The sequence below is a fragment of the Colius striatus genome, chromosome 1 (assembly GCF_028858725.1).
Source record: "Colius striatus isolate bColStr4 chromosome 1, bColStr4.1.hap1, whole genome shotgun sequence".
NCBI lineage: Eukaryota > Metazoa > Chordata > Aves > Coliiformes > Coliidae > Colius > Colius striatus.
Window position 1 is genome coordinate 90,837,800 of NC_084759.1, and position 19,503 is coordinate 90,857,302.

At 42.4% G+C, this 19,503-nt stretch overlaps 1 protein-coding gene across 3 annotated transcripts in view; it reads right to left on the bottom strand.

Annotated features, from left to right (window-relative positions):
- The window catches only part of PKNOX1 (PBX/knotted 1 homeobox 1), a 44,516-nt gene extending 33,753 nt beyond the window's left edge, over positions 1-10,763 (bottom strand). Inside the window, exons 1-2 of one of the 3 annotated variants that reach the window (XM_062000709.1) lie at positions 10,685-10,763; positions 199-345 (exon numbers count right to left, since the gene is read on the bottom strand). The gene's annotated coding sequence lies outside the window, so the exon portion shown is untranslated. Of the gene's footprint in view, positions 1-198; positions 346-839; positions 1,257-10,684 lie in introns of those variants that run through there. The other 2 variants (XM_062000717.1, XM_062000722.1) reach the window with 2 other exon arrangements.
- Between the last annotated feature and the right edge of the window lie 8,740 nt (positions 10,764-19,503).

Consider the following 19,503-nt stretch of genomic DNA (forward strand, 5'->3'; position numbering starts at 1 on the left):
GTTTTGCTACAGGATTAGTAAATTTTAAAATCTTTTTTAAAATTACCACTTAAAGTAATATTTAATATCATCTGTTTGATATAGTAAAGCTACCTTTTAAAACCAATAATGATTATGAAAGTAAAGCAGCAAAGATGGTGAAAATGTATTTAGAAAACACAACCATTAGAAAGCATTAGAAGAAGCCTGCAAAACTACCTCAGGGGAAGCTCCAGACACTTGTGTTGCACAAAGGCTATCGAAGATGATATGATGGATAAATCACACAGCTGAGATCTTCATTAAGATTATCTGTTTCTCACACACAAATGTCCTGGGTTCCCAGTTTTGTCAATTGCATAAGAACTGGAATGAAAGTAATTTCAACATTTTTGAAAGTGAGCTGAAGTTAGTATTTAGATTTGAGAACAAAACTTTACTCCTGCACTACACATTAATAATGTTTTTCACACACGTTCACAGATAAAGAAAATGCTATGGGCTGCTCAATATAGACATCATCTCTGGTTCATGAAACCTTGCTCTAAAAGAGCAGCAAAGGTAAGACACTCTGAGGAGCTATAAAGTGGTATAAGCTTCAGCCATTGGTTAGAGGTTGCATAATGAGCTCAAAGAAGTTTCAGTAAAAACTCATACACCTGGTCCTGAAGCCTCAAGGGGCAGAGGCCATATTAAAAGTTTTTACCACTCTCTCAAACTGTCAAAGACCTAAGGAACAGGCTTCTCTCATTTTTGCAGCTTCTTAATTCTGTTCTGAGAAGACAGTGTACGCTCTTGCTTCCCTCTTCACACACCATCTCTTATTATTGTTGTACTCATTTTCTCTCACTTCAACTTACCTATTTTCAAATAGAGGACCTCTCACTATTCACAGCATCTTCTCAATGTAGGTCACTGCCAGATAAACTGGGATTATCTATTCCTTGTCTCTGCTCAAACATACAGGAAGACTACTTCACCATTGTAAACCTGAAAAGCCAGCTCCCTTCATTCAGAAACAAATGCACCAAAGACCCAAAGGGCCGCTACTACCAGATCTAGTCAGTCAAAAATATTTAATGTATGAAGAAGCAGCCTCTGCCTGCAAAGCCTTCAGCTGAATCTCTGGAAATAGGCAAGTTTCTAGACAGTGTATGAGATATTGAGCTCAGAACGACAGGCACTGAAGAAATGCAGGCCCAGGCGAAAGATGCCACAGAGAAGGTGGTTTGGCTGAGAAGGAGCCAGAGGACATTGCAGTTGTATTGGCTTCTTCAAGAAATGCCTGACAGCAATTGAGGCTAATCCATCACCAAATGTATTAGACAAGAAAACAAGAGAGAGTCAAGCTTGCATGTTATGCTCTCTCACATATCTCAGTGGGAGCAAGATCCAGGAGCAGACACCCCTGTTAAAGGATGGAGAAAGCACTGAAGCACTCTGGAGCCTAAACTTGGAATTCCTATTGACAATTTCTTTTTGTCTTTTATTTCTCTTGCAGACAAGCTTTAAAGGAGGTTTCTAATAATAAAGAAGATACTTAACCATGAAACCAAAACCAAAGGGCAACTCACTTAAAAAGCAAATCACAATTGACATCTTTACTACAAAGGAAAATAGGACCTTGCTCTTTCAAGCATAGAAGAAACCCAATTTCAGTCACTCTCTCAATTGGCATGTCAGCTAGTAAGAAAGATACCTGTGCACACATTCAGATATATAAATATTAGTTGACATTAAGAATGGGACACATTTATATTTTTATAGAGTCAAATAATAACAATAATAAAGCAATATGTAGATTATATATGACAATTAGCCATCAGGGATTCTTTCTAACCTGCAGTATTTATCTATCTTCATCAGCCTGTCTAAGAAGAGACATTAAGCAAAATTAGGACAAACAAATTGATACAAAGTTGATGTAGAGTTTATTAAAACTGTGCTCAATGAGAATATACTCCTCATTCATCAGTAAGGTGGCTTCCATTTCCTCTGTCTTATGTACTTCCAAAGTATAGTCATTATTTAGAATATTACACTTTCAGAAAGACAATGTTCTTGTTTAGGAATGTAATACCAGCCTGAGGGAGTTACACTACACAGATATAGCTAAACAGTTATTACACAACAGCTATGCTGCCAATTTCCCTGAGAGACAAGCCCTGAACAGCCACAAAACCAATCTTCAGCTGCAGTAAAATAAGATTTACTTTGTGTCACTTTTTCCCCTTTATTGTTTGGTGGTGCAATAAAATTATTTATATATTAATTGTGATGAATATGAGATTACACTAAAAAACTGAAAGCATATTATACTTTAAAAACATGAAAATTAGAAAGAAATTGAAACCCGTCACTGCAGTTAAATTTCTTCACAAATACAGGCGACACTACAAACTACCATCAATCTTTCTTTGTGTGTAGGATTTTTAACATATATGCTATGTAACTGTGACTTTTTTTCAGCAAGATGTCCTCCAGCACCATATATGCTGCTTTGTTGTCCCCTTAATCTTTCATAATATCCTCTTTTTATACCATTCCGTTTCAGATCTTAACAAGCCACAACACAAAGCAGTTATATCACAGATCATCTTCTAAGCATCACCACACAACATCACATAGTATGACAAACAACAAGCCACCTCATGGAAAGATCCACTTCCCTTCAGCAATTTAGTCTTTGTGCAAACTCTGCTTTTGGTATTTGAAAGGAATTCTGGAAATTCTCCTATTTGCAGGCATCAAATATGAGAATAAGTATTATCAAAAACTAGTCACTTTACAAGCTAAAATTGCACATGTGCTAACTGATAAAATGGGTATTAAGGATGTGTAAGATAACATTAAGACTAATTAGGGGCATCTGGGCCTTCTGAAGAACTTCAGCTCCTCAATTCTGTATACATCCTTTGTGTTTACTAGCTAGCATAGTTCTTGGGAAGCATGCAGAATCATGCTCCAGGTTCACCTAATTGCAAATTTACCACAGCACTCCCTAACACCACAGAAGAGAAAAATGATAAATCCTATAGAGTTCAGTCATAAAGAAGTGTCACCACAGCATGCTAGGCATCTTGCCTCCAGGCAGCTTTTGGCCTTACAGAAGGAAATTCTCAGGTTGCTCTTCTACTTTCTTCAAAAGGAAAACCTCATTCTTCTATTAAAAGATTCTCAAACTCAAGATGCTGCTTCCTGCAGCATCTCCATTCTACCTACCCATGAAATTGGATCCTGCTTTATTAGCTTCATAAAGCAACAGCAAGGAATTAAGGTTATGAAACAGAAGTTTTAATAACAGGAAAACAAAACTTGGGGGAAAAGAAACCTCCTTCCTTTAACTGCTCCAAGACTCCTGAAAGTATGAGGGAGCAAAAATATTTCCCATTACTCCCTCATCTGTCCCCTATATTAACATAGCAAATGAAGACACCTTCAGGGTTTTTCTTTTGTATGAACACTGTAAACTGAAGGACTTTCTGCGATTCTTCTTTGTGAATCCTAGCATACACACCATGAATCCACACACATATTTACTTGTCACAGGACAGAAAAGTACTTTTTTTTGCCCCCAGTACTTACTCAATGGGTTGTCATCGTAACATTTTAGACTCAAACTCCAGAAGATAGCAGTGAGGTAGACACTGCACTATCATGGTAAGATGACAGCATTAGAAAGAGTACCAAAAAAACCTTACATACCAGAGGATGTGTATCACTAGTTCCCCATCTGGAACTGATTCTGGAACAGCTTTCCTACTTAATGATATTTAATTGCTTTTTCAAACACAATTTCATTTTTTTAAAAAAAAAAAAAAAAAAAAAGGACACCATCCTCCACATTTCCCCAGCATTCTTCACATGGACAAATAACAGGTTTGCAAACATGCTAGACAATTCCATTCCTTTGCCATTGAAGCCACACAAGCATGTAGTGAATCTTCTACTTCTAGAGACACTAATTTTATCACATTCTTCCAGGCAAATTAAACCAAAGCAACAGGAAATTCTGTTTTAATTGTGATTTGTATCAGCACCCAACAAACTATGACAGAAATTCATCTTGTTTTGTGGTTTAGTTTGCAGTTTCATAAGGAAGACACAACCACCACTCTCACTACACCTTTATTGCTATTGAATACTTTACAATGTTAGCAAGCAGTTTATGACTGTTTATGTAAGTTTCCCAACATTTTTCTTACAAAACCATAGAAGTTTCTAATGATTCCTTCTATAAACCACTGAATTCCTAATGCTACTGAAGTACAGTTAAAAGAAGAAGAGTTTTATTTAATTAATAACTGCCTTTAAAATGCACTTAGTATGTTAAAAGCATTAAAAAAAAATCCCCTCTACAAATTTTTGGTATTTAAATACCTCATCAAGATTCAGATGTTCCATTGTAAATTATTTCTTTTTTATGTCCATTAGGATTTCAGAGATAATGAGCCTGTCAATGAACTAAGCATTGACTAGACGAATAAAGTAATACAAAATCCAGGTTCTGCAACTCTGCCAAATCCAGCTCCAATCGGCCAGTAACTTGTCTAGAATCTTCCCTCTTTTGACCCCAACATTTCATAGGATCACAGAATGGTTAGAGTTGGAGAGGACTTTAAAGATAATCTAGTTCCAGGCTCCTAGGCCCTAAAATGAACTGGTTATTTTCAAAATGGCGATTAAATAAAAATTCTTCCTTTCCTGTTCCACTTTGTCCACAACTCTTTTATAATGGGGAACCTGAAGCAATCAGTTCAACTGATTGCAAGGAAGACATACTGTGTCCTAGCCTCTCTGTTTCTGCTCCCTCCGCTCTTCATGCTCCCTTATTTTTCTATCCATGTTGTTTCTGTACTTCAGCCTCATACTATCCTTTCCCGTTGGTCCTTCCATACCAAAGATCAGCTTGTCCTCTTTCTCAGGTCTTGTCCTCTCTTGTTCCTCCCACTTCTGATCATTTGGAATTTTGCTAACACCCTTTCTTTCAGGCTCCTGTGCCTCCTGCATTTCCAACAAGCTTCAATATCTGTTCCCCACCCCTCCTCAAACACTAGTCTTCATCCTTCCGTAAGCACGACTGCTGCTTAAGCATTCTGAGGTTGAGAGAGAAGCACAGATAAAGAAAGACTAATTAGGATTAAACTTACCCAAGACTTACTGCTGTGGCGATGCAACATGCTTAACTAACTACATGGTCCAGATGGTGACTGCACAGTCGTTGACATGCAAGGACCAGCAGACAGGAAGATACTTGTGTTACATGTAATATTCAGATAATTTAGTCAATAAATATTTGCCAAGTGACATGCATAAACCAGTTTTTTCAAGAGCTTATGATTTGTTGAAGTTTCTAAAAGAATGGCCATATGCTGCTCCCTGGGAATGCTTATGCTCTCTTCCTCTGTGCTCTGCAACACTAAATTCCAGAACCCAAGTGTTGATATGCTCTTAACGATATGCATTCCCTCTGACCTTTAAATTAACATATCTACTTTCTCTTAAAGTCATTTTCAATATGCTGACTCATTTTAGCTTTAACTTTCCAGAATAACCCCATTCACATATATTTATCATGGCAAATTTCATTATGACTAAGTTACTGAAAACACCACCTCAAAATAAATCTAAGAAAAACCCAACAAACAGGTAACCTTATTTCTGGCATCACTATTATCATAGCCTAGAACACACAAATGAGATACAACACATATAAATTAAGTCATCACAGACTGACCTGGAAGTTCATGTTTTTTAGGTACAAAAACATGTTAACATAGCATACACATTTTCCTTCCACCATTCTCTAGGCATCCTAAACACAATTTATAATTGCCTCTGTTTCCTTTGAATATAAAAGACTTGGACTTTATTTTTCAGTAATTAGTATTATAATATCCTTTTCCTTTTGTTGTGTTTGCTATGCAATTTGGAAAAAAGCTCAGCAGGACGTGAAGTATAGTCACATTTCCCAACTTCCTCTGTCCTCAAGAAAAAAAACAGGCAATTACAAAAGCTCACAAGTATAATTTGGAATTTGTTTTTTGGGTTTTGTTTTGGTTTGGTTTTTTTTAAAAAAAGGGTCAGCCTTTTAGCACACCAGAATGAGCTACCATATTCTACTTTTTTTTGGCTGAATCTACTGTCAGCTGCAGAAGATCACAGTTGCAGACTGACAGGTATAAAAGGTTAAAGGACAGTACATTACCACAGTCAATTAGCTCCCATTTTCAAAAAAATCACCATTTGACTGTCTTACTTCAGCAGCCTTCCTATTTAACACTAAATATCTCTTCTAAACTTGTATGTGGTAAACAAAAAGAAGAGCACAGCCTGGAGTAGTTGCTACATTAAAAACAAACAAGTGTGTTTGTATAAAGGATAAGCAAGAATGTGACATCAAGCAGACTTAAGTTTTATTTCTACTTCTAACAGTAACTTTCTTTTTGTCCTTCAGTAACATACACAACTTGATACTCTCCCGCTGCTGGCAGGGGAACCAAGCTACTGCCCTTACCAGCTTCATAAAAACATGCCAGTGCTTCATTAACATTTCTAGATTCTCGGTGGTGTTACTTTATTTTCTACCCCATCCCTAATTCCATTTGATTACACTCACATTCTAGTTATGACATGAAATGATCTTATTGAACAAAGTGAAGAACCCACTAACAAACGTGAATACTTCAGCATCCAGTTATCCTAGTGAGAGATATAATGGTCTGGGTAGAATACTTCGGTCACATCTGGCAGCAAATAAGCAAAGAACCCTATCAGCAGCATTTTTCCTTGCTCTTGCAATCCTCTTGCTTACAAGAGCAGTAAGTTGTTTAACATTAAGCATTGAGCTATGGCAAAATACACCCCCTCCCAACCACCATCCCCGAGACTTATCCTTTGTAAGCCTATAGGCTCTCTTACAAAGTGAGATTGAAGCAAACAGCTGCTGCAAGAGAGAAGTAACATTTGTGGAATTTTAAATTTCACACACAAAAAATTCAGTCTTTCTTACACCAAAATAAAAATACTCATCTGCTTTATTGTAAGCTTTCACACGTGTGTCACTTTTGCAGAAGGTAACATTTGGCTCCCAGACCACTACATCATATTCTGAAACAATTTGGACTACAACTCTCTTCATTCAGAACATTACCCAAGCCATTAGAACAAGTAGTTCCACAATCATGGAAGTGGTTCTGTGGATCATTTACCCATGGCCCTGTAGTACAGGGCTTAGTAACTGCAAAAAGAATTATTCTTTTCCAGGAAATTGAATTGCTCTAAATGCTTCTAAACTTGCTGTGGTAGCAATCAGAATTATTATGACTTTATTACAGCACTGCATTTACAGTACAGAAAAAGGTATGAGAAAAATACAGTTGGAAAGTACAATTCTGAAAGTACAGCTTCTAGAAAACATATTCATTTTATAACACTGATGTATTTAAAAGGAACACATATTTCATTTATTCTTAACTCTTTTTACTTGCCTTAATGGAAGACTGCAAGGACGTGATTTTAAAATCTTGTTTGTATATATAAAGATTCAAATTACCCTTTCAAATCATATCTAGATTAAGAAAGAGTACAAATCAAGGCTGTAAAATACACATTATTAGACTAATTTTTTACACGTCTAAGAGAATTTTTCAAACACAAAATAAAATCCCATCCAACTGTAACACCGTAGAGAAAATCTGATGAATTCTCAGTTTTCCTAGTAGCACATGAGAAATGGTAACAAGATAAGTTCCAGTCCACCAAAACACTTTAACTACATAATAATAAGACTCACTTCAGCTATGAGACAGGTTTCAATTTATGTAGAAAAGGATACACAGACAGTTTAAAAAAAAACCACCCAAACACGTGCTCAATAATCATTCAGGAGATCAGTGAGAATGAGCATTGTCAGTCTTCAAAGTCTCTTCAAAGTGCAGCGTAATAACTCTACACTACCTATCCTTACCCTGCAAATGGAGGTACACTTAACTGAAGCTTACATTAAGAAAACATAGTGAAACCACACTGAAGCTTTCCTGTAGATACTTTAAGGATAAGATGATAAGAAAACATGTAAAGTGGTAGCAGTCAACGGTAAAAATACACCATATCCATCACAAAGTAAACTGAAGATAGAACATACATGAATAAGACTACTCAGAATTACTTATTTTGGATATATTTAAAACAATGACACAGCAAGAAGTGTGAAACTATTTCTTCAGACCAAATAACTTTTGGGGCATTTTCCTCAGAAGTTTTGGAAAAGGTCAATATAATGATAATACGTGGCTACATGCCAACTTAGAAAAAGGATAATTTTGCAATTTTATTTTACAGAGCTACTCAGAAAATGCACTCAAAATGCATTTGCTGTTGCCTGATAACTCTAGCAGTGACATGGTCTGGAAACACATAGAAAGATTTCTGATATAGTCACAACAATTTGTTTCCCTGTTCCAGGAAACACCTATCATCTGTAAAATCTGTATGTGCAGGTAACAGGGACCAACCAGGATTTAAACAAGACTTCAGCACTTACCCAGCGGCACAAGCTCTATCACTCATCACATATATAACTAAAGAGATATTATCTCATAGCACAGGCAGATTGTCAATATTTTATATTCCATAGAGGAAAGGGAACAACCTGTAAGTGTATTCAAAGTATGGAGAATAGCAAGGTGCATATATTTCTTAAGCTATAGTTGTTACTTTCCCTCATCAAACACTAGTGAAGCTTTGTGCAGAACATGCTCTAGAACGAAATTATTATTATAAAATTAGGTCACAAACTTGACCAGATGTGCATGTTTTTTTGAAGACTAAGAAATAATTCTTTATCTTTTAGATAAGATATTTAGCATATACTGGAAATCATCTACATTCTCCCACTGCCCTCCACAGGATGCTGGCTCAAGTATTTTCCAATGTCTACAGACCAGAACATATGGTCCATGCTCCCTGTTCCTGTGATGTTTAATGTAATGCACACATCATATTCCCAATAGTTACAAGGACAAAAAATGAATCCTGCCTGCACAGCTCTTAACTGTATGTGCCAAAAAAAAAAACCCAACCAACCAGTAATTCATTTCATGGCATAAATATCCACTCACAAGGGCATCATACTAGATACAGAGTCTCTTTCCCTTCCCCAAACCACACTAGTCATTTACTTAGGCGTAACTGACAAAAGGGGTCGCAAACTGTAGATTAAAATAAAAAAATACTGTGACTGTGTCTCCAAACTTACATTATAAACTCCCATTTAGGACAACAGAAACTGTTTAAGAAATATTAATTTAAAAAATCGAGATAAGCTATAGAGAGAAGTATCACACACATGTGTTAACTACCTATATCGTCAACTAAGGAACTCTGGGACATGTAGCTGATGCAGTGGGAATGAGCTACTGACTGCTCTACTGAGACCTGGGGACGTGTGGCTAATTGAGGCAATATCTCAGGATAAAACCAGCGCTTGATTTATTGTTGTTTACATACATCATAAGCAAGGCCTCTGGGCAATGTCAAGTGGCAGGTCCTAACTGCGGCTCTGTAACCACGCGGGAAGCTTTGGTCTAGGTGTCAAGAAGCCTCTACTTGTAACCGAGCCACGAGACAATGAGGTCACATCAAAAATAACAACGAAAAAAAAAAAGAAAAAAGGAAGAAACTGCCTGACGCAGAACTGCGTACAGTGCCCCAAGTGCCCGCCGCTAGCAGAATCTGCTTTCTATGAACAAGAGGGGAGGCGTGGGGGGGACACAGCGCTGCCGGAGGCGCGCCAGCCCCCGCTCTCCCGCGGGCCACGCCGGGCTCCGTCCCACCGCGCCGCCACTGGGGCGGCACCAGGGCGGGGAGGCAGGGGGTCACCACCCCGCCCCCGCCCAACTGCCGTCGGCAGTCCCCTTCCCCCCCGCCCCTCACACACATACCCCGGGCCGCACCCGGCCTGGCCTAGGGCAGGTGTGAAGGGGAGGCAGCTGCCGCGGCGGTCTGATCCCCGCCGCGGGCGAGGGGCTCCCCGGGTTGGGCTGGATCGAGCCGGGTCGACAGGGCCTGGCACAACGGCGAGGACCCCAGCGAGCCCCTGCCCTCCCCCCCACAAGGAACGCCTGCCAACACGGCGCTGGCCCTTTAAGCATCACGTCGCCTCCCCCCGCTCCAGCAGCCCCCACTCCCTCCCTCTACTTCCCTCCCCCCCCCCCCACCGCCCCGCGGCCGCCCCGCCGCGTCCCCTCCGCGCGGCGCCGAGCAGCGCCTCGCGCTCCCTCTCGCGCTGTCCCTCCTCTCCCCGGGAGCGAGCGAGCGCGCGCGCGGCGCCGCCGCCGGCGCGCGCCCCCACAAGAGACAACGATTGCACGGCGGCCGTTCCAGAATTTTCCTCGCTCTTCTCCCCCCCCCCACCCCTTCCCCTCCCCTCCCCGCCACCGCCCCTAACCCCCCTCCGGGTGAGTTGCGGAGTGCGGGTGCCCCCTCCCCGCTGTTCCGCGTGCCGGGCTCTCCACCTCCCCCCCTCCGCCTCTCCGCCGGCCTTCGCCCGCTCCTTCCCCAACCATCGCCCCCCCACTCCTCCCCGCGCTCCGGTCTTGTGGTACGCCTGTGCCCGCGGCCGGCGGCAGCGGCGGCGGGCGCGCCGTGATGGATGGCTGGCTTGGCTGGCTGGCTGGGAGCGGGTTTGAGTGACAGCGCTTACCTGGGTGCCAATCTTCGTCACACTGACAAGCGGCTGCAGCAATCGGGACCCGCACCGCCGCGACGCGCGTCACCGCGCACACCCGCGCCGGGCCAATCGCCGGCCGCGCCGCCCGATACGACACCGCGCCGCGCATCACGCCTCATCAATATTCACCGCGGGGGGCGGGGCGCGCGCCGGCGCAGGGAGGGGGCGGCTCGCCGGACCCCGCCCCGCCGCTCAGGCGCGCCTCGCGCTCATGAATATGGGGCGGGGGGAGGCGGGAAGGCCACGCCCCTTCCCCGGCTCGGAGCCGGGGGGTGGGGTGAAACCACCTCCTCGTGGCAGGGGGAGTGGGGGGAAGATACCAAACGTCGCCGCCGCGCGGGGAGAGGGCGGCAGCGGCGGGTTCCCGCAGCTCCCCGCCTCAGGCGGGCCCGGCGGCTCTCGCCGTTGCAGATGTTTCGCCGCGCTGGGACTCTTCCAGCTCCCCTCCCCCCGAGCATGCTCCTGTTTGCCTCTAAACTCTGGTCCCGCGCCGGGCTCTGGGCGAAGGTAGAGCCAGCACCGAAACGAGCGCACCACCCAGGACCTCGGGATCCATTCCCTGAGGTCCTGCCGTCGGTCACCTGAAATAAAGGTGCTGGGTGTGGATGTGTTTTACTGAAAATCTTCCTTTCTCCACGTGGAAGAAAACAGCACCTACCGCAGCTCTTACCTCTTTTTTTTTACCACTGATAAGTACGCCCCATTTCCCTAATTTAAGTAAGGAGCGGGAGAATTGGGGACGTGTCTTTAGACAGATACGTGCCCTGTGGCTTTGACACTTTGCTGCTGGGATAATTGAAAAGTTTCTCTTTTGTGGGTTCTGTCTGGTACAAAACGGTTTTCAGCCGGATCTCATATAATCTGTCATCTCTGCCTTGCTCCTCATTTTTAAGACATAGAATCATAGATTCATAGAATGTTCAGGGTTGGAAGGGACCTCTAGAGATCGTCCAGTCCAAGCACCTGCTGAAGCAGGTTCACCTCAATCAGGTCACGCAGGAATGCAATCAGGTGGGTTTTGAAGACCTCCAGAGGAGGAGACTCCACACCCTCCCTGGGCAGCCTGTGCCAGGGCTCCTTTACCCTCACTGTGAAATACCTTTTCCTTTTGTTTAAATGGAACTTTTTGTGTTCCGGCTTATGTCTGTTACCTCTAGTCCTTTCACTGGGTGCTACAGGGAAGAAGTGTCACCCCATCTTCCTGACATCCACCTTTTAGGTACTTACAATGTTAATGGGGTTCCCCCCTTAAGTCTTCTCCTTTCTAGGCTAAACAGCCCCAGGTCTCTCAGCTTTTTGTGATAAGAAAGATGCTCTGATCCCCTGATCATCTTGGTGACCCTCCATTGGACTCTCTTCAGAAGTTTCCTGTCCCTCTTGAGCTGGAGGTCCCAGAACTGGACACAGGCCTCCAGATGAGGCCTCATGAGGGCAGGGTGGAGAGGGAGGAGAACCTCCTACAACCCGCTGGCCACACTATAACACACCCCAAAAAGATAATCTTAGCAACCTCCTTCTCTCTCTCTCTCTTTTTTTCTCTCTCTCTGAGGGCAAAGGTTATCAAGGGGGGAGGGGAGGAGAAAGCTGGTACATACAGGGAAAGTCTCATCTTAGGAAGCTCAGCCCTAAACCAATGCAGGTTTGGTTTCAGGTTTTGTAGTCCATCTGCAGAACACCAGCAGGGAAGGTACTTGATTACCATGCACACTGGTAAACTAGGTATTGTCCTATGTTTTTTCAAGGTCCATGCCACTCTCCCTATTGGTTTAAAAGTAACAATCCACCTAGTTTGGTTTATATATACTATTTTCCTGGCCCAGGCCAGTTACAGAAGATCTGGCTAATAGTCTGGCAGTAGAAACAGCTACTTAAATGTTCCCACAAGCCAGGTCTGCCTTCAGTCTTCTGAGCATAAGTACTCTGTCAAGACTCTGCTTAGCCAACACAGTTGCTCCCAGTTTTCAGGAATCTGGTTACCCTGTGCACACTGCCACCATTTGTCCACTAACAAACCAGTCATTTCATCCTCACGCTAGGCTGTCTGGAGCCTTTACAGGAGCTAATTTCCAAGCCCTTTTTTCCCAGTACAGTCAGAACCACGTGGACATCAGGCTCATGAACAAAGAAAGAGCTTCTCTTTCTACTTCAGCTCTTGCACTGTCTAACACCACCTATAACAGAGTTCCTGTGGCTAGGCTGGCCTCTTCCACCACAAGTTTCATCTCTCATTATCCATGACACATTCATTACTGACACATTCACTAAACAGTGCTTAGAATTAACTGGTTCCCATGCCCAGACCTGCCTCTTCTTCAAATTTTATTCTCCCTGCAAGCCCTTTGTTCTCTTTCTGCCTTGCCCACACTTCTTTGGATAAGAGTTCACTGATTTCTTCTGAGAAAGTACAGATTACATTCAAGCTAATTCACTTTCTGTTTAATTTCTTCTCCCAGTGATCTTCAAAGCATTTCTTGATGCCCTTCCCAACTTGAATTTTCCTTTCTCCTTCTGCTTCCCTTTCCTTTTCCTTCTTTTCCTGCCTGCTACCTTCTCTTCACCAGCTACCCCTTCACGTATGACAGGTGTAGAAATTTGTCATCTGCTGTCTTCCCCTCACCCCAGTAATCTCATCTGTCACTCTCCTTTGTAATTAAGGTTAATGAGTTAAGTCCCCCTTGCTTCTTATGCTTTTCGTGATATCAGTATAACTGACTTCCTTGATCTTAAAGCATGTGACTCCCTAAGCTTCAGAATTAAGAAAGCTGAGTTCCCCACATGCTTGTGCTTCATGGTTTGTTAACTGTAGGGTCTAAGGTGCAAGCTGTAACTGAAATGTCTTCCAAAATTGTGGTCAGTGGATGCTGTGGCCTAAAACCTCTTGCTGCAGAATTGCAGGGGGTACGTGCTTCACAATTTACTATCAAGAAAATTGCAGCAACTATATTCTGACAGCTTTAATTCTATCTGGAGTAAGTCACTAGGCTCAAATGTTACTTAAATGACATGGATACACCCCCAAAGATACCTGTATGTATGTGACATGACCATATAAACCTCATTTCTATAAGAAAGTAAGCTAAAAATCACATGCCATCTAACTTGTGCCTTCTAGCTGCCCATCTGTAAACTCACTGAATGCACTGTTCCCAAACTCTGTCAAGAGGTCCACACTTTTAATTTTATATCCAATTCTCTCTGATACAGCCTCTGCAGGCTCAAAAGCTAAGCTCGACTTTTTAAATATCACAGCAGAAATAACTCCAAGAGATGAAGATTCAAGAAAAGCACTAAAAATTACAAGGCTTTTGAGAGAAGCCTGCAACATTTGGGAAATGGGAGCCAGGAGGAGAGGAACAGCAGGGAAGAAGGATGAAGAAATATGAAGAAATAACTGAGATGAATGATGCAAATGCTAACAAAAGCCCAGCCAAAGGAAAAGGGGAAAGGGTAGGTGGCCCAACCATATAAACCATCAAAAGCAGTGTTACTAAAAATGTTGAGGGAGGTGATTCTCCCCTTCTCTGTTTGCATGAGACCCCACCTGGAGTCCTGTGTCCAACTCTGGAGTCCTCAGTACTGGAAAGACATGGACCTGTTAGAGCGGTTTCTGAGGAGGGATACAAAAATGGTCAAAGGGCTGGAGCACCTCTTCTATGAAGACCAGCTGAGAGAGTTGGGGTTGTTCAGCCTGGAAAAGAAGGCTCTAGGGAGACCTTATTGTGGCACTTCAATACTTAAAGAGAGCTTAGAAGATGAGGACAAACTTTTTGGCGGGTGTTGTTGTGATAGGACAAGCGGTAATTGCTTTAAACTGAAAAAGGGTAGATTTAGATTGGATACTAGAAAGAAGTCCTTCACTGTGAGGGTGGTGAGGCATTGGATCAGGTTTTCCATAGATACTGTGGCTGCTTCATCCTTGGAAATGTTCAAGGTTGGGTTAGATGGGGCTTTGAACAACCTGGTGTGGTGGAAGGTGTCTCTGCCTGTGGCAGGGCGGGTAGAGGTATGTGATCTTTAAAGTCCCTTTCAATCCAAACCATTCTATGATTCTTTGATTTTATTTCTTTGTTTCTAATTGTCCGAACAAACTGTGTCATCCCTCATCAGTTCCACAGAAGGACAACAGTCCAATATGTAGGACAGGAAACAGCAATTATAAAGAAACACTCCACATTTTATAAGGAATATTACACAACTGATGTGGTTTTATACTATGAACTTCCATTGGTATGGGTGTACTCACTTAAATGCGACAGTGAGAAAGATGCTTTTTCCCTAAATATTAAAATGGCATTTAATTCACCCTGGCATGTAGCTTTTGCTATTTTGTAATCACATATTACAAGTACATAAAAATGCTGTTCTGTAATATTTAGGCTTGTAACTGCAAGTAACAGAATTCTCAGATTCTCAAACTTCTGTTAACTTTCTTCACATTGTATGTATTAAATATGCTTATTAAGTATAGCACATTATTTAAAGCATGCACAGATATGTTTGTAGGGTCAGGACCTTACTTGTTTTCTGAGAACAGTCTGTGATATATAAGAGCATTCCACACAATTGGGCCAAATATTTGCAAATGCTAAGCTATGAAATTCCCATCTCACTAGATGAGAAAAGCACTTTCCATACTCTGTTCTCTGAAACACACTTTCAGTTGCAGTTTAGTGATAGCAGGATTGTGTAGATGTGTTTGGTGGACAAAAGTCTATCTTACGGTTAGGAGGAAAGATGAACTAGACTGACATCCTTTAGCAATTTCCAAGTTCTAAATATTACAACTGTGTGCATAATATACCATCCATATACATTTAACCTGTTCAGAGGAAGGAGACTTCTCATGGTTCTTGATTGTGTACTTTGCAACTCATCCATAATTAAGCTTTCAAACGAAACATTTACATAGAAATGAAGGGATGGGCATCCACACAGGTGTCAGTAATCTGTACTCATAACTTACTGAATAAAGACTGTAATTGCAGTGATGAGACTGGAGTAATCTAAACAAAGCAGGGTTTTCCCCAGATTAGCATAAAAATCAGGTGAGTTAGTAAGTCCTGATCTCTTAACAAAGGGAGGCCTCTGCAGCAAACCAGTTTCTTCTTTCCTCACTCTAGGGAAAAAAGTATGTACTAAGATGTGTCAACGACTTCGATGTCCTCTGGCTGTTTGGAGAGCATTCCAAAAAGCAACCTCTGTGCAACCTCTTTGCAGGCACAGCACATTCACATCTGCAGCTACAACTTTACGTGGTATAGGAGGAGCCTGGGAAAAAAATACTTGACTGATTTTATGATGGATATGGCTTTTAAGATATTTAAGATGAAATTAATCACAGAATCACAAAATCTCTCTCAGTCTAAATATACGTCAGGTTTTGCTTGAACTGGATGTGTGTAACTCTGCTGGGAACACTCCCTCTGGAGAAATTAAGAGCTTGTGTCCCACAGCAGGGCTTGGACTCAGACTGAGAGCTGGCACTGCAGTGCAGTACTACTGCAAGGAGTTTCTGCGAGGGGATCAAGATGCCATCCTACTGATGAACTGTTATTGCTCTATGTTTTTCCATCCTCTCTGTTTAGTAGGAAAAAAAATGACGTACTTAAAGCCTCCTTCAAAAAAGGAAAAAATATAGATGTCTTATTTGACTTTTCTCAGTAGATCAAATTTGAATTTCTAGAGCTGAATCACTGGCTGCATACTGCTTGCTCCATCTATTTATATGGTTGAGTCACTGCATCACCGATATCTTAACATGTTACTTGGAAAGAATTTTGGGCAATCTGGAGGATAAAACCCCAAAGCTCCATAAGATAATGTTCCCTTCTGTACGTTCTGCAGTACCATGCTCTACATTGCTCCCTTTCTGCTATCAGAGATGTTAATTTGAACAAACTGCTATTTTAGGAAAAAGAGCTTATCATAAAAGTAGAGCTTCCACTTAAAAGCTGGAGATTGAGCTATGATGTGGAAATCCACTGTCACCTCCCCATATGCAATGCCTTGCCCTGGGAATTGTGTGAGGACTCCTATGGCAGTGGAACAAACACCTTTCTCAACCCAGTGTCAACGTATCCTTTTTCCACTTGAGAAACTATAAACAGATCATCTTCTGAAGGAAAACTGCCTGCTTTTAATAATGCCAAAAGTTGAGAGTATCTCATTGTTTGATTACAAAGTTTCTTCAAAAATGTGTTACGCTTCAAAAGACATTTTCGTTTAATCTCATTGTGGTGGAGGGGGAAAGAAACAGGATAGAGCGGCAGAAAAGCAGAGTCAGAAGGACTTCTGACAGAGGTGGAATTGCTAAAAAACACCTTGATTTTTATTTTACAAAAAAACCCCAAACACTGAAAGAGATTATTTTGTATGAATCTCTCCATGGAGGACTATGAATGCATTCACCTTGTTCTGGGAGTTGAGAAGCAGAAAGTGACACCAACTGAAATAAAAGAAAACCAGAGAGACTAGTTTTACCTTCCAGACCAAAGGCTAGATCCAACTCTCACAGAAGTTGGTGGAACAATTCCCACTGGCTTGAGTGGGATTTGGATTCGGCAAAGTGAACTGCAGAAAAAATAACCAGGAAGCACTAATGAGGGGTTCCCAAACACTGGTCTACAGAGCACTTTCTTCAGTCTATAGAGACCAGTCTTTCTTCTCTGTTACTCATTTACTTCCAGCTGTTTTTAAGGATTTCTATATTTTGGAGCCTAGAAGATCTGAGAAGCTGGATAACAGGGAATGAGAATGGCTGGCTAGCCAGCCTGCTCCCTATGCTGTTTTGCAAATGGAAGAGGAAAAAATCCAATAGCTGAGCCAATAGAGAAAAAAAAAAAGAGGGACTATCTGAAGGAGTAGAAAGTGATTAAACTGAGAGGATTACATAGCCTTTAGTGAGGATTAGGTGCTAATGCAACTAGGTCTAGGCAGGCACCTGAGCTTTTAGCACAAAGGAAATGCAAAGCTGAGCTCCACCCAGATGTCTGCATAGAGCTAAAATCAAATAGGAAATGCCAAGGACAGAAGCATTCCACAAACATTCCCCCTCTCCTCTCAGCCAAGTTGGGATTTGTGAAAACTACCACACACACCCGCCCCTGGGCTGAAAGTAGACAAGCCCTTCTCTGATGGTCCACATTGCAATACTTACACTATATCCTCCAGGCCCACATCCACAATGTCATTCCAGACACACATACTCCCAGCACTATCTGAAGCCCTTCCTCTTTGGAGAAGCCAGGCATATGGACCAGGCTCTGAATTAGATGGTGGTTGATGTTTGGGGCAGCATTCCCATTGCCACATTCAGACTTTTTCTCAACATGAAGGATTGTTATCATCTGAGTACAATGGTAACGTGCACACAAGACAACCTGGATGGACCTAGCTGTCACTCAGTTCTTCACTTTCTTACACATCTACATATGGGTCAAAGTACCTTGAGTCTATAAGTGGCCAGAGTGTAAGAAATACGAGAGCAACTGGGTCAGCCTTCCTCTGGTGTATTTGGTGAGCTCCGGGGTTGACTGTTTAGCACTTTTCTGAATCAGAAGTTGGAATCAGACCACCATGTTCAATAGCCACTGGCAGACCTCTTATTTCCTTTTCTGAACCCATTTACAGATTGCAATTCTATATCTTTTTGCCAGTCTTGGGTCTCTCCTGGGGTTAGACTACCTAAGTCAGTCTTTCCTCACAGGAAAGAGGAGACATGGGAGACTTTCTGAACATTTCTTCTAAGATTTATTGATGAGAAAATGTTCTAGGAAAGAAGGATATGTCAATGGCTTGCAGAGCAATAAGGTGCAGAGATCCCTATACTGGCTCTGCATGAAATAGCTTTGCATCTGGAAGCAACAGAAGCCATACCAACCTCATGCTGTGCCCAGGTTAGTTGGTGGGCTGAGAGGCAAGGCAAATTAGCTTGAGACTGAATGCTACACTAGCGAGGCAATACTGCTTCTGGGATCTAAGCTTGTATCCCTGCCAAGATCTGCTCCTCCCTCTGAGAAAGACTGGCTCATTCAGGCCTGAGTTGGGGATCTGCAGCACAGAGATGCATTGTGCCACATTGGCACATCCTGAAAGTCATGCTCCCAAAACTTTGCAATGCCTGAGGACCCACCACCCCCACACACCATCTAACCTGGAAGCTGTAGGGCAGTGACTTTTCAGCTCTTTCCAGTTTGCAATAATCTATTTCCCAGAGTAGGTGCGTATTCCCAGAAAGAGACTTCAGTCTCCTCCCAGAGAAGGGGTGCATGAAATCCCACAGATTTGCAGATCACATGCCTCATACTATTGCCATAGGACCTCCTGGGATAGGAGCTGCAGCCATCCATTACTGAGATTCTTCTGCTCTGCATATTTATTGACCAGTGCAGATGACAATGGAACCATGTTCTATAGGATTATTTAAGCACATCTGAGCCAGAATGAGACTATAAATCAAATTTGCCTTGCACCATGCCCTGATTGCTCTCATGACCCATGTCCAAGCCAAGTCACATCCTGCAGCCAGGATGCTTCCCATCATGCTCTTATTAAGTTGTTGAAGTGCAGTCCCTGAGGCAGGATGAGTTGCTTAGTGTGCCTAACAGCCCACTGCTGTCACACACTGCTTCCCACTGATGGCACCTGGTAAAGTTTCCCAGCAGAACTTGGTCTGCTGACCAAGACTCGTCCAGACTAAACGAGTAACATTGGTCTAATGAGCAGCACACTTATAGTCAGGGGGGAGACTGAGGTCCCAGCTCACAGACCAAGCTAACAGCCAACACAGTCAT